This window comes from Aphelocoma coerulescens, chromosome 15 (genome assembly GCF_041296385.1).
Source record: "Aphelocoma coerulescens isolate FSJ_1873_10779 chromosome 15, UR_Acoe_1.0, whole genome shotgun sequence".
Classification (NCBI taxonomy): domain Eukaryota; kingdom Metazoa; phylum Chordata; class Aves; order Passeriformes; family Corvidae; genus Aphelocoma; species Aphelocoma coerulescens.
The window spans coordinates 4,149,758-4,162,513 of record NC_091029.1 but is presented as its reverse complement, the minus strand read 5'-3'; positions in this window follow the sequence as shown (position 1 = coordinate 4,162,513).

Genomic DNA, 12,756 nt, shown 5'->3' with positions numbered 1-12,756 from the left:
GATTTGCATCCCTCCCCCCCTCCCCGGGAATCCGGTTGCATCCTCTCGGGAGCGGCCAGAGAAATATTGAATGGGGCCGGCAAGGATGAAAGCTACATTTAAAATAGAAATAAAAAAATACGTCAAGATGTTAATATAAATATATTAATATAATTAATATAACGATATAAACATGCAATATATCTCCACATATGTAGATGTAAATGCATATAAATGATCCAAATCAGCCTTATAAATAAATATATCATAGCTGAATATATCAAATTAAACAGAAGTATAAATATATCACGGGATGCATCTGTGTGTGTGTTTGCATATGTGGAGATTTATATTTTTTGCGCTGTCAGATCAATTAAAAATTAATTTGAAAACTTCCCGACCCTGTTAACATGAAAAATCGCGACTCTAAAGGGATTAAAGTGAGCGGGAATTTTTCCCCCACCCCTTTTACTGCCAACTTTAAGAGCCGGGGGGGATTTTTAGGGGGTGCTGGTGGCAGCTGGGACCTGCATCCCCTGCCCGGTGCTGGCTCGGCTGTGATCCCGATCCCTCAGCATTCCCGACTGTGATCCCGATCCCTCAGCGTTCCCAGCTGTGGCACACAAGGAGTCCCTCCAGGTGAGGAGAGAATTCCAAAAGGCCCCAGAGGAAACACCTGCAGCTGACTGAGGCAGCACCTTCCACGGCCTTGGAATCTCTGCTCCCAAAGCTGCAGCCAGGGATGAGGGCTCGGAGCACGGAATTTTCCCGGTGCCAGGGAAACGGGGGGGGACCAACACACCCACAGGGGTTCATTCATCACCCCTGGAGGCCCGGGAATGCAGCAGCAGAGGGGCGGGATGGACCCTGCCGAGGGAAAGCGCAGCCTCGGCCCGATCCATGCGGGATGCGGGAGCATCCATGTGCGAGGAGCCACCCGACACCACCCCGGGCAGGCGCAGGGAAGCGGCTGGACCGCGGCGCTCGTTTCCATAGGAAACCAGGCTGGGAATGCTGCCTCAGTTCCAGTCTGGGGGCTGAGGAGCGGGTTTGTACTATTTTAATCCTGCCGGTATTTTGTTCCCTGGATTCGGCCATGCAACACTCCCTCCCTCCGGCCGAGCTCGGGGAATTGCGGGAATGGGGCTGGGGGCAGCAGTCCCACGCTGGACCGGTGGATCCCACCACCCAAGGGCTTTCTCTGCTTTCAAACTCTCCCATATTCCCCCCAAAGCCAGCGATTCTTCCTTGTATTTTATAAAAACAGGGATATCCTCTCCCTCCACAGCTCCCCAGCGGGGTGTTTGCAATTCCAGCTCTCCTGGTGGGACGCACGGTGCCTTCCCCTGGGGCCACCATCTGTTGGAATAAAGTCTGGCTTCCCAGGATCCTCCTGAGACATCAAATCTCTTTTCCTTATGGACCAGGGTGTGAAGGAAGCGACTCCCAATCCCTGCTCCCAGAAGGACCCAATCCCGCAGGGTTTTCAGGCTGGGTTTGGCCCCAAAGACATCGAGGTTATTGACAGGGGACTTTTGACTCTGGCCTGAAGTGTCCCCAGATAAATCCCAATGTCAGGGACCCTGGATTTTGAGCCAAAAGTGATTGTGGAGGTTCCTGGCGCCAGCCTTATCCAGGGAAACGGAGCCGGTGGCTCCCAGCACCCTGGCACTGGGATGACTTTCACTGGAAAAGGACAAATTCTGGGTCCCCACCCCGGTGGGGACACTGGAGTGACCGTCCCCTCCTCCCCACCGCTGCAGCCCTCGTTTATGGGCTTTTAAAAACCTTCTAATTACCTGAGGGCTCGGAAAAAAGAGGATGCAGTGCATTTTAATATCGAAAAAGCTGCATCCAATCTCGTTTGGAGGATTAGGAAGTGCCAGCACACACCAAAAAAGAAGCTGGGAACAGGATTGCCGGAAAGATCCTCAGCAGAAAGGTCAGAATCTCCCATTTAAATGGGTCGCTGGTGCTGCTTTGCTCTGCTCCACAACGAGCCAAGATGTGGGAAAACGTTTGGGATTGAAGTCATATTTGAGGCCTTTTGGGATTGGAAATGTCATTTTTTAGGAGATCATTTTTTTCCCTGGGGACAGTTGAAAGGTTGTTTTTTTTCCCTGCTGGTCCCCAACATTCCCACGGCAGATGCTGGAGCAGCATCCCAGAGGTTTTCCAGAGGTTTTGCCTTCCTCCCGAGGATGAGGCTGTGCTTGTACTTCCAGGCCTGGATTATTAAGGAGGTGAAATCCAGGGAAGAGCAAGGAAAGGAGCCTCATTTCATTTATTGACTTACCTCTATCCCAAGGTGTTCCTCTGGGGCTGGAAAATGTCCTTGCAATCCTGGTTTTCCCAGACTGGGGAGCTGGGCTGGGTTATCAGGGAGCAGCTGATTAAAAGTCAATAATTAGCAAATCTCGTGCTCTTGGAGCCACGTGGGGCAGGAAATGGAATAACTCCCAGGAATCAGGAATGCTATGGAATAACGAGCTCCTGCCAGCCTTTCCCAATCTTCTTCCCCACGTTCATTTTCCAGCAGTACAACCTGGGCAGGAACAAGCTGGAAACACCAAAACAGGAGTGAGCAGAGCTTTCCTGATGGATTTGAACTGCTTTTAGGGGTGAATTTTGGGATCTGGAGGGGTCAGAGGCAGGAGATCCATGCGAGTCAGCCCCAGTGCTGAAAAGGATGGAGCAGCCCCTGGAAGCTGCGGGGGAATATTGGGAACACCTCTTTGGAACGGGAATCCAACACCTCATGATCCCCCTGGAGCTTCTCGAGGCTTCTCCTCCACGCTGGCATTTCCCTGCTCCCCTGGGAAGCAGCCGGTGGCCACGGTTCCCTGGGAATTACAGCAGCCTCTCCCAGGCAGCATTCCTGGAGGGCCCACACCTCTCCTGCCCCGCTTTTCCTTAATTAACTCATCCTTAATTAACTCATCAGGCTTCCGGTGACAGGGATGGCTCCAGCTGGGAGCTGCTCTCCCGGCGTGGGCACTGATGGATGCCCAATTCCCGCTGCCTGCAATCCCAAGAAACGCCCCGGGGCTGCAAATCCAGGCTCATTGTAGGGTAAAAAAAAAGGGAAAAAATAGGAATTGGGACGATGCAATGCTCACGGAGCCGGGAGTTCGGACACGGAGCTCCAGAGTCTTGGTGTTGGTTTTGTGATTATTTGGAGTGTGGGGAATTGATGAAAAACCCAACAAGAAAGAGGCAACCGTGTGGATTAAAGCTGGAAAGAAGAGGATTAAGGGATTGAAGGGAAAAGAAGTGCTGGGAATGCAGATGGAGGGGATATTTCCCCTTTCAGCCACTCTGCCTGTGGGAAAAGGGGGAAAAGAAAACAAAGATCTCGACAAACCCTTTAAAAAATGCAGGAGGTTTCCGGCGCTCTGCTTGTTTATTTGTTCCCCTGGGATAAACTCCTGGAATACAACCTCCTGTTTGTCAGTGGGGCCTAAACCAGATTGTCCTGCTAATAAATGATGAAAACCAACACTTCGGGGTTGTGCTGCTGGCATGGGGCAGGGAGAGGACATTTTGGGGCAGGAAAGAAAGGTTTAGGGCAGGAGGCCATGGAAAATTCCAGGGATTCAGGGCCTCCCCACCCTCCCAGGGAAGGATTCCTTCCCAAAATCCAATCTAAATCTCTCCTTTTTCAGTGTAAAACCATCCCCCCTTGCCCTCAGCCAGAGCCGTTTGCTCCTTAAACACAAAGCGTTCCTTGAGCCAGGCAGGAATTCCCCAGGAATGGGGCATTTTCCAATCCATGTGGCTGCTCCCAGCTGCTTTTGGGCTCAGGGCTTCCTTTTCCAGGGCTGGTGAAGCCCAAAACGTGATGGAGATTCCTGCCAGGGGTGTCCCGAGTATTCCTGGTGCTCCAGGAGTATGGGAAGCACATCCCGGCTGCAGCTCCCATTCCCACAGCTTCCCTCACGCACAGCCCGGCGCAGCACCTTCCCTTTAAACTTCAAAAAGGGATCGAATTTCCATTTCTTCCCACTAATTCATGGATCTGGGTTTGTCTTTCACGTGTTGGAGTCTGCGAGCTGCCCTTGGAGTGCAGCAGGCACCGGGATGTGGCTGTGCTGGGAGAATCCACGGATGGCATCACCAAACAGCTCCCAGAATTTCTTCCTGCCCTGCAAACCTGGGGCTTTTGGAGGAAAAACGTTTGAAGGAGGGAAATTTTGGGAAACTTTTGGAAGGGCAGCGTGTCCCGAATGCAGCATCAGGATGCAGGGAAATAAATCCTCCAGCAGTTCCTGGGAGCCTCAGGAATGGGCTGTGCCTGATAAAATACCCGGGATAACGGTGATGGATGTGGGGATGGGCTGGAGCAGAGGCAGGGACGATGATCTGCCCCTCACCTGGGCCAGAGGCAGCTCCGTAAATCCTCGATCATGGATGGACAGGACGCAAGGCAGAGCTGGAAGTTTTCCAGTGACCACTTGGAGCTTTGGGCTGACAAATAACTGCGAGCTTCTCCTCGCCCTCCCTGGGGATGGTTTGCACTCCACAGGGGGAAAAGATGGAGAACAGTGAGGCAAATCCAGGATTATTCCGACATAGAATGTGGAAACTCAGGAAAACCTTCCAAAATCCCCATTTTTACCCTGTTTGCCATCCTCCCCCGGCAGTGGGATTTGCTCTGCCTTCTTCCCTCCCTCCTGGAGACAATGAGGAGCATCCCAGGGCCGGGATGAGGGCAGTGGGATGGTGGCCATGGAATCGTGGTGGGAAGGAGGAAGTGCCACACGGCCATCCCCAGGCTGCAGTGACATTTCTCCCACAAAACAGGAGGAGATCCAAGGGTTCCCTGTGGGTTTCCATCCCCTCCAACCTCTGCTCGCTGGATCCGGAGCCCACAGAGCCCTGGAGCACCCGGCAAAGCCACTCCCAGCACGGCAATTCCCAAGCCTGGCCAACGGCAGGGGATTATGGAGCTTTGGAGCAGACACGTGGAATGGCCGTGTCCTACTTTTGGAGAGCAGAATCCAGCATGAAAAAAAAAAGAGCGAGCCACGGTTGTGGTGAGAGCAAATATAGCAACGGGATCTTCTGGAGCGCTCTGAGTGACAGGGCCCTGCCAGGGTGGCATCCTCGCCACAGTGACATCCCCACAGCCTGGCAGGTCCCCTGGGAATATGGAGAAGGGGTTGTTTGTCCCCCAGTGTCTCCTCCTCCCTGCTGGGAAAGCATCTCTGGACACATTTCAGGCTGGCTGACACAAGCAGGGACTCGTCTCTCTTCCCTCGGGATCAGCAGCCAAGTGGCTCCTTGACAGTGTCTTCCTCTTTGTCCTTCTGTCCTTTCCTGTTCCCATCCCTCTTCCTGCCCCTATTCCTTTTTCTGGCCTTGTCCCCATCCCTATCCCCACCCCATTCCCATCCTTCATTCCCCATTCAATCCCATCCCATTTCCATTCTCAACCCCAGACTATCCCACCCCGACTTCTCACTCCCATTCTCATTCTCATTCCCATCCCATCCCATCCCATCCCATCCCATCCCATCCCATCCCATCCCATCCCATCTCATTTCTATTTCACCATTCCCCATCCCCCATCCTATCCCCATTTCTCATCCCCATCCCATTTCTCTTTCATGATTCCCCATCCCCCATTCTCATCCCCATCCCCCATTCTCATCCCCATCGCATCCCATCGCATCCCATCGCATCGCATCGCATCCCATCCCATCCCATCCCATCCCATCCCATCCCATCCCCAGTTCTCACCCCCAACCCCATCCCATCCCATCCCATCCCATCCCATCCCATCCCATCCCATCCCATCCCATCCCATCCCCATCCCATCCCATTCCTCTTTCACCATTCCCCATCCCCATTCCATCCCTATTCCTTCCCATCCCACCCGGGGAAGTGATGATTCCATCCCTGACTGGGAGCCCTCCCTCACCAATCAATGCCCAAACTGGAAGCAATTAAAGCCCCTTAATCACCGATGAGGCAAAGGGAGGCGGTGCCCCTGGGGTGCATTCCCAACATTCCCCCCGGGAATTGCGTGACTCAGCCGTGGATTCGCCGCCTGTGCTCCATTATCCCCGATCAATAGGACAGTTATTACTTAATGGGCTGAAATTGTCCTTCTGAGGGCCCAGATCTGCCTGTTCTGGCACTGCTAATTGGGGGGGGCTTAATGAAAATGTGAATCCAGGCCCATTAATCAAACAATTATTTGGGAACCACGAGACAGCCAGCGCTGAACCTAATTAAGGAATAAACAAAGTTAATCAGCGAGGAGAAAACATTTACTAATCAGAGAGGTACGTTGCAAGCAAGAAATATCAGGCAAACATTCCCAAATCTGCTCCTCTCCTTAACAACCCAACATTCCGGCTTCCAGGAAGGCCCATCCCGGCTTTACTAAAGCGTTTGTTCTGATTTAGGGTCCTCTGGGCACAGCACAACAGAAATTTCTTACTCTGCCACAAGAATAATTGCACCCATTTCAAATAACAGGGCCAGGCCCCCATCGGGGACAGGGGGTAGCACCTGATCCTGGCACGGTTTGGGTTTAATTATCGGCATTTAGGGTTTGCCCGGCTCCAACTCTGATCCAGATAGAAAAATTGCAAAGACACCTAAAGACGGAACTGGGAATGTTTCCCTTCCTTCTGCTCGGAGCTTCCTGATTGTCTGGCACAATTCGGGGATAAATGGGAATATTGTCCCCAGACTTCCTCCTGCCCAGTGCCGCTTCCCATCATCTCCAACATTTCCAAAAATAGGAAAAGCTTTGGGTCCCTAAGCTGCTTTTCAGTTTCCCCTTTGACCCTGCAGCAGCGCTGGGATGTGGTCCTGGGATTTTATCCCTAAATCCCGTGGCTAGGCAGGATCCTGGTGCTCACACCCTGTTCCTGCTCCTTTCCATTTCCGGGATGGAGAGGGGTGGGATGGGGCTGAAAGTCCCTGGGATTGGGGGACTGGGATGAGACCCCAGCCTCGATACCCCTGAACCCCCCACCGCTCATCCCAGTCTCTTTTCCCATCTCTTTCCAGAGCCACCATTGAGTCCATTTTCCCCCCGGCCAGGCTAAGCTGTTTATCCAAAGCCTCCATCATTAGGTTAATGATTCTCAGCAAAATTATTTTATCCAGAGCCCAGCTCATCTCAAAAATGGAGCAGGAATGTCGGCAGCTCCATCAGCCACAGGAGGGATGGACGCTGGAACCACGGGATGCTTGGCACCCTTATCCCCCCTGGGATATCCCACAAGGTGCAGCATTCCAGGTGCTGCTCAGGACCCCAATCCTGGCTCCATTGGAGCAGGAACAGATCCACCAAGGAGCAGGGATGGTTTTTGTCTCCCTCCATCCCATCCATCCATCCCATCCATCCATCCGTGGGACACATGGAGGGCACGAAGCTGCACCCTCCAGGCTCCTCCTTCCCAGTTTAGTGACCAACCCTCCTGCTCTCCATAGGGATTTGCCACCTGTTCCTGCACCACACAATGCTGGAAGCAATCCCTGGAAAAGCCGCAGCCAAGAGGAATCCCAGGAGAGCAGGAGGATGCCAAGGGCAGGGACAGGGATGCTGCAAGGACAGCCCAAGGTGTCTGGGCTCTGCTCCAGCCCTGGGGACACTTGGACCGCGGTGACAAGGACCTGGGGACGAGGTTTATTTACCTGGCTGCTCCTTGTCCTGAAGCCACCTCGTGTCCTCACTGCTGTCCCCAAGGCCACCACACCACTCGCATCTCAAAGCCGCGCCAGGATTGCACTTCCCGTGCCAGCGCCGCATCCCGGCCCATCCAACCTGGCTCCGAGGCGCAGCGTGGTCCTCCTGGCGAGGGGACACGCCCGGGAGGTCGGGATGGCACCGCTTGGAAGGGGGAAAGGAGGAATTCCCAGCTTTCCGAGCCCAAGCAGGCTCCGCAGCACCGGCTCATTGCCATTCCCCGGCCGTGCGGGGCTCCCGGCGGGAGCGGCAGCGCTGCAGAGCCTGAATTATTCAGCTCCAGGAGGGACCTTTCGCTGCTGGAGCAAGAGAGGACTCGGGAAGCTGCTCCTGGAGCAAGAGAGGACTCGGGAAGCTGCTCCTGGAGCCAGCTCCTGCGGCAGCGCCCTCCCTGCATCCCGGGGCTGGCTCACATCCCGAGCATCCGAGCTGCTCCATGGATTGGGATTTGTCCCACGGATCTGCTGCCGTGAGCTCAGCAGCGACAGATCCATGGCCAGGTCACACTTGCCCTGAGGAGCGTCTGTCGAAAGTATCTGAATAAAAAAAACCTGTGGGGGGGGGGGGAAGTCAATAAATCGCTGTGTTTCCTTCCCACGCCGAGGCCAAGGCTGTCGGTAAAGAAGTGGATGTGTCTAAAATGCTCCATTCCACCCCAATGCTTCAAAATTCCTCCCCGTGCATCTGTGGCCCTTCCACAGACTGGCCGGCGTTTGAGGGTTTCAGGAGGTGCGGATTTGGCTCAGCGCATTCCCCATCAGGCAGGCACCGATTTTCCAGGAGCTGAAGCAAAGGGAGGAATTCCCACCCCATCATCCCCCAGGCAGGGAAAACAAAAGGTGAGGTGGAGGGAGGAACCTGCCCCAGAGAGCCTAAAGAGGTGCCAGACCCCTTTCCAAAGGCAGGAATACCCCACCCCTCTTCCCATCCCAGGGGCACACCAGCATTCCCCGGCCGTGGCTCTCCCAAGCTCTTCGCTGCAGCCGGTTGGCACCAGGACAGGAATTTTTTGACTCTATTTAAGAGTAAATCCTTAAATCCTCCTCTGAGTTAAATGTCAGCGCACCCCACCTCCCTCTGCCTCTCTCCCCAGCTCCTGCGTGGATGCTGACGAGGGTTCCAAGTCCATTGGGGAAAAAGGACATGGAAAATAACCCGGCATGGATGAAAGCTGCGCTGCCACCACCAGCAGCTGTTCCCACGGGTGGGTGGCCCTGTTGTCCCCACCTCCTCCTGCCACAGCAGCCAGCGGCCACTTCCACGAGCACAGGAGACTTCCCGGCACCTTCGGCCACTGCTGCGGGACCGTGAGATTCCAGGGATCGGGAAAAGGCGGAGTGACCCGCACGGGTCCCTGTGTCACACGAGCAGGTCCCCAACCTGTGGCTCAGCACCTCCCCCACAGCCCCGGGATGATTTCCAGGGCACCAACGCCATCCCCGTGTCACTTTTCAAACAATTAAAGATAAAGAGGCCCGAGCTCAGCTCATATTTCAGCGTTAGCGCTGCTGCCAAATATCATCACGTCAGCGGCGCTTGTAAAACAAAGGAGATCGATAAGATTCCCACTCCAGGAGGGCAGCTCCGGCTCGGGGTTATCCCGGTGCGCCAGAGCCCGCCAGCTCCTGTGAACCCTTCCCAGGGCCCTGCTGGGCTTTGTTTTCCCTTTTCCTGGGTTTTAAATTCAGCAGCTGCTTCATGGGCTCTGCTCCGTGCTTCTGCTTCCTCCGCCAATCCCAGAAAAATTGGGGTTGGAAGGGAACTTCAGATTCATCCCATTCCACCCCTCGTTATTTTCCACTATCCCAGGTTGCTCCAAGCCCCGTCCAACCTGGCCTTGAGCCTTTCCAGGGATGGAATGAGTCTATTTTCCAAGGATATAACCTACCTCGATTACCCTCTGTGCTGCCTGGCAGAGCAGCTTTCCCTTAGGCAGGTTTTCATTCCCACTTTTCCTGCCGGTCTCCAAAGCCTTGCTTCCCCGAAAACTTTCCCGCTGCTCGATCAAAGCCAATTTGCAAGGCCAAGACATTTAAAACACCCCGAGAGCAGCTGGGAATGAAAGGTGTGAGCTCCAGCAAGGTGAGAGCTCCTGGAAACTCCCCCTTTGGGAGAGCTTTGGAGATAAGGCAGCAGCTGAATTCCCCCTCTGGAAGTCCCACCTGCCTTCACAACGGAGCGGGAGTCACACGGAGCTGAATAACTCGGATTTTAAAAGGAAAATACTCTTTGTTAGCGGCTGAATAAAGCCCTGATTTGCCGAGGCTCTGGAGATCTTGGCTGCGGTGCTCAGGGTTTCCATGACAGGGCTCTTATCAGGGAGATACCGATCGGCTCCTCAGCTCTGCCCAGCTGGCCCTCAATTAACGATGCTGACCCTCATCAGGGGACAAAGAGGAGTGCCAGAGACACCCGTGAATTTCTCAGGCTCCTTCCCTCTCAAATTCAGCCCATCTCCGTTTCCAAACACCCCCAAGGCTTCTCAGCGGCAATTCCCTTTGACCCGACCTAAATCCATTTCCCCCCCCCCCCCCCGCTCCTTTTTGTCTGCCACCGCTTTTATTCCCCAGTTTGCCCCGATCAAGGCGAGGCCTTTTTGTTTGGACAGCTTTTGAAAGGCATTTGTTGGGATTTCTCCCAGCAAACCTGAGAAATCTCTTATCTCTGCAGCCCGAATGGACTCAGGGAGCTGCTCAGATCTCTGCAAGCAGAAAGCTGCAGCTTTCCAGCCCGACTCCAGCTGCTCCATCCAGCTTGGAAGGCAGGTGCCTGCATCCCGCTTCCCAATCCACCTGTTCCCTGCCCTGGGGGGCTTGGATTCATTGCCCAGCATTCCCAAAATATCCCCAAAGGAGCCGTGTCCGTGTCCCCCACAGCGAGGATGGAGCACCCCCTGCTTCCCCAGCTCCCATCCCCGCTCCTGCCAGGCCCACGTTCCACAATAAACTGCTCCCAGCTGATCTCAACTCCACCTGGATTCCAGGAAAACGCGGTTTTCCAGCTCTTAGTGCAGCAGCAGGATGCAAAGGGCTGGATCCGCACGGCAGGGGCTGGCGGGGGGAGAGATCCCCTTCCTGTGGGAATAACATCCCATCGAAACCTGCTCTCTCCCAGTTTAAACCCACTCCCCGTGTCCTGGGCAGCGCTGCTCTTTGGGAATGCAGTCCCCAGGGAGCAGCTGAGATGAGCTCAGCGCCGCAGCCAGACTGGGATGGAGAGGTGTTGGCTGGGAAGCAGCAAAGCCATGGAAGCAAAGCCACGGGATGACGGGAGCAGGGCGGAAAAGGTCGGATTTTTGTGCTTGTTTCTAACGAAATGCCACTTTCCATGCTGGGTGGAAATTATCCCAGGTGCACAAATTATCCCAGCTGAGCCTGGCATGGAGCCAGGTGCTGGATATCCCATCCCATCCCATCCCATCCCATCCCATCCCATCCCATCCCATCCCATCCCAGCCACCTCTGAGTGCATTCCTCATTCCAACTCCATCATCAGGAGCCTGCTCCATGTCCTGGAGCCTCTCCCAGTATAAACCAGTCCCCATCATGCCCAGTTAACATTCAAGCTGTGCTTCATCAGACTCCCTTTCCTTTTCCAATTCCCTTCCCGTTATCCTGTGCATCCACTGCTACTTTTGTTGGCGCGCGGAGCCTCCTGGAATCTGGGATTTATGGCAGCTGCTGACCACTCCTCTCTCCAATGGCCGTGAGTTACACTCCCGTGCTGCAGCCTGCGATAAAAAAAGGATGATATTTATTGGTTGGGATTTTTCTTCCCCCAAAAAACTCGGGAAATTTGCACAACCACTAAAACATGGCTCCGTATTCCGCTGGCGCGGGAGGAGCTGAGCATCCCCTGAGGGTCTTCATTGGCCTCTCCCACTCAAGATCCAACGTTCCCCTGTGGACAAGACATCCTAAAACTCAGCTTCTTCCAGGAAAAATCCTTCTCCAGACACCACCACAGACCTTGACCCCTGCAGTGGCCAGTAGCCCAGAGGAGGTGGTAGCCAAGCTCTGGGCGTTGGAGTGGAAAGAGAAGGGTTTCTTTTAGGCTGAGGACTGATGAGATGAAAACCATTGATCCCAGCTCGTAATTACATTGTTATCTCTGCCCTGGGAGATAAAGAGATTTCTCCCTGCTGGCTTTTGGAAAAGCTGGGCTCCAAAGCAGATAGAGGAGGGATTTATTTATTTGAGCTCCTCTATTTTTAAAGTGAAATGTTAAAGAGGAAAAGCTTGGTTTATCTATTTAATTTTTTTTCCCCCCAGGAGATGGAAAGCCAGGGAAGGTTTTGCTCCTGCTCAGTGTGCTCCTGATGCCCTGGGATCAGGCAGGAGATGAGGAGAGCTCCATAACATGGAATTTTTAGAGAAGCAACCAGAAAACAGCACTGCAGGTCGAGGTGGATCCCTGGGCGCTGCCGTGACCTCCTGGAGCCACGGGAGCCTTGGAGAGGAGTCACTTGGATTTCACAGGAATGGAACAAGAGCCCAACATTTTGACAACTCCTCCATGCCATGGCTTTTTTCCTGGGGTGGTCCTGGCCCTTTTCCAAGATGAGTCAAGGACCTGCCTCAGGTCCTGGCAGCTGCTTAAGGTGCTGCTGCCATCCCCATTTCCCAGCCCCCTGGATGAAGAGCAAACCTGTATTGATTTCCCAGCCAATGTAAATTCCTGCTCCCAACTGGCCTGGCTGGAACCGGGATGAGAATCCATTGATGGCTCCAAAGGTCCAAATCCAGCCAGAGCACGAGGAAAGCAGCTGGAGGAGTGGAATGCTGGCGATGTGCTGAGATGGAATTAAAACTGGGAAGCCACCTACAGAAGCAGGAGATGCAAAGGATGATCCTGAACAAGCCCAATCCAAGGAATTTCCCTCCAGAGAGGCTGAGAAGAAAAAGGGAGGAGAAACAGGAATCAGGGGGACAAAGGATCCTCTCTTATTCCCACAGATTTGCTCCAAATCCCTCTTTGGAATCATTTTCCATTCGGGAATTCACAACCAAGCACGGCTGGTGCTGCCTCACCCACAAACACCGCAGCACCTTCATCCCAGGGAATGTGGG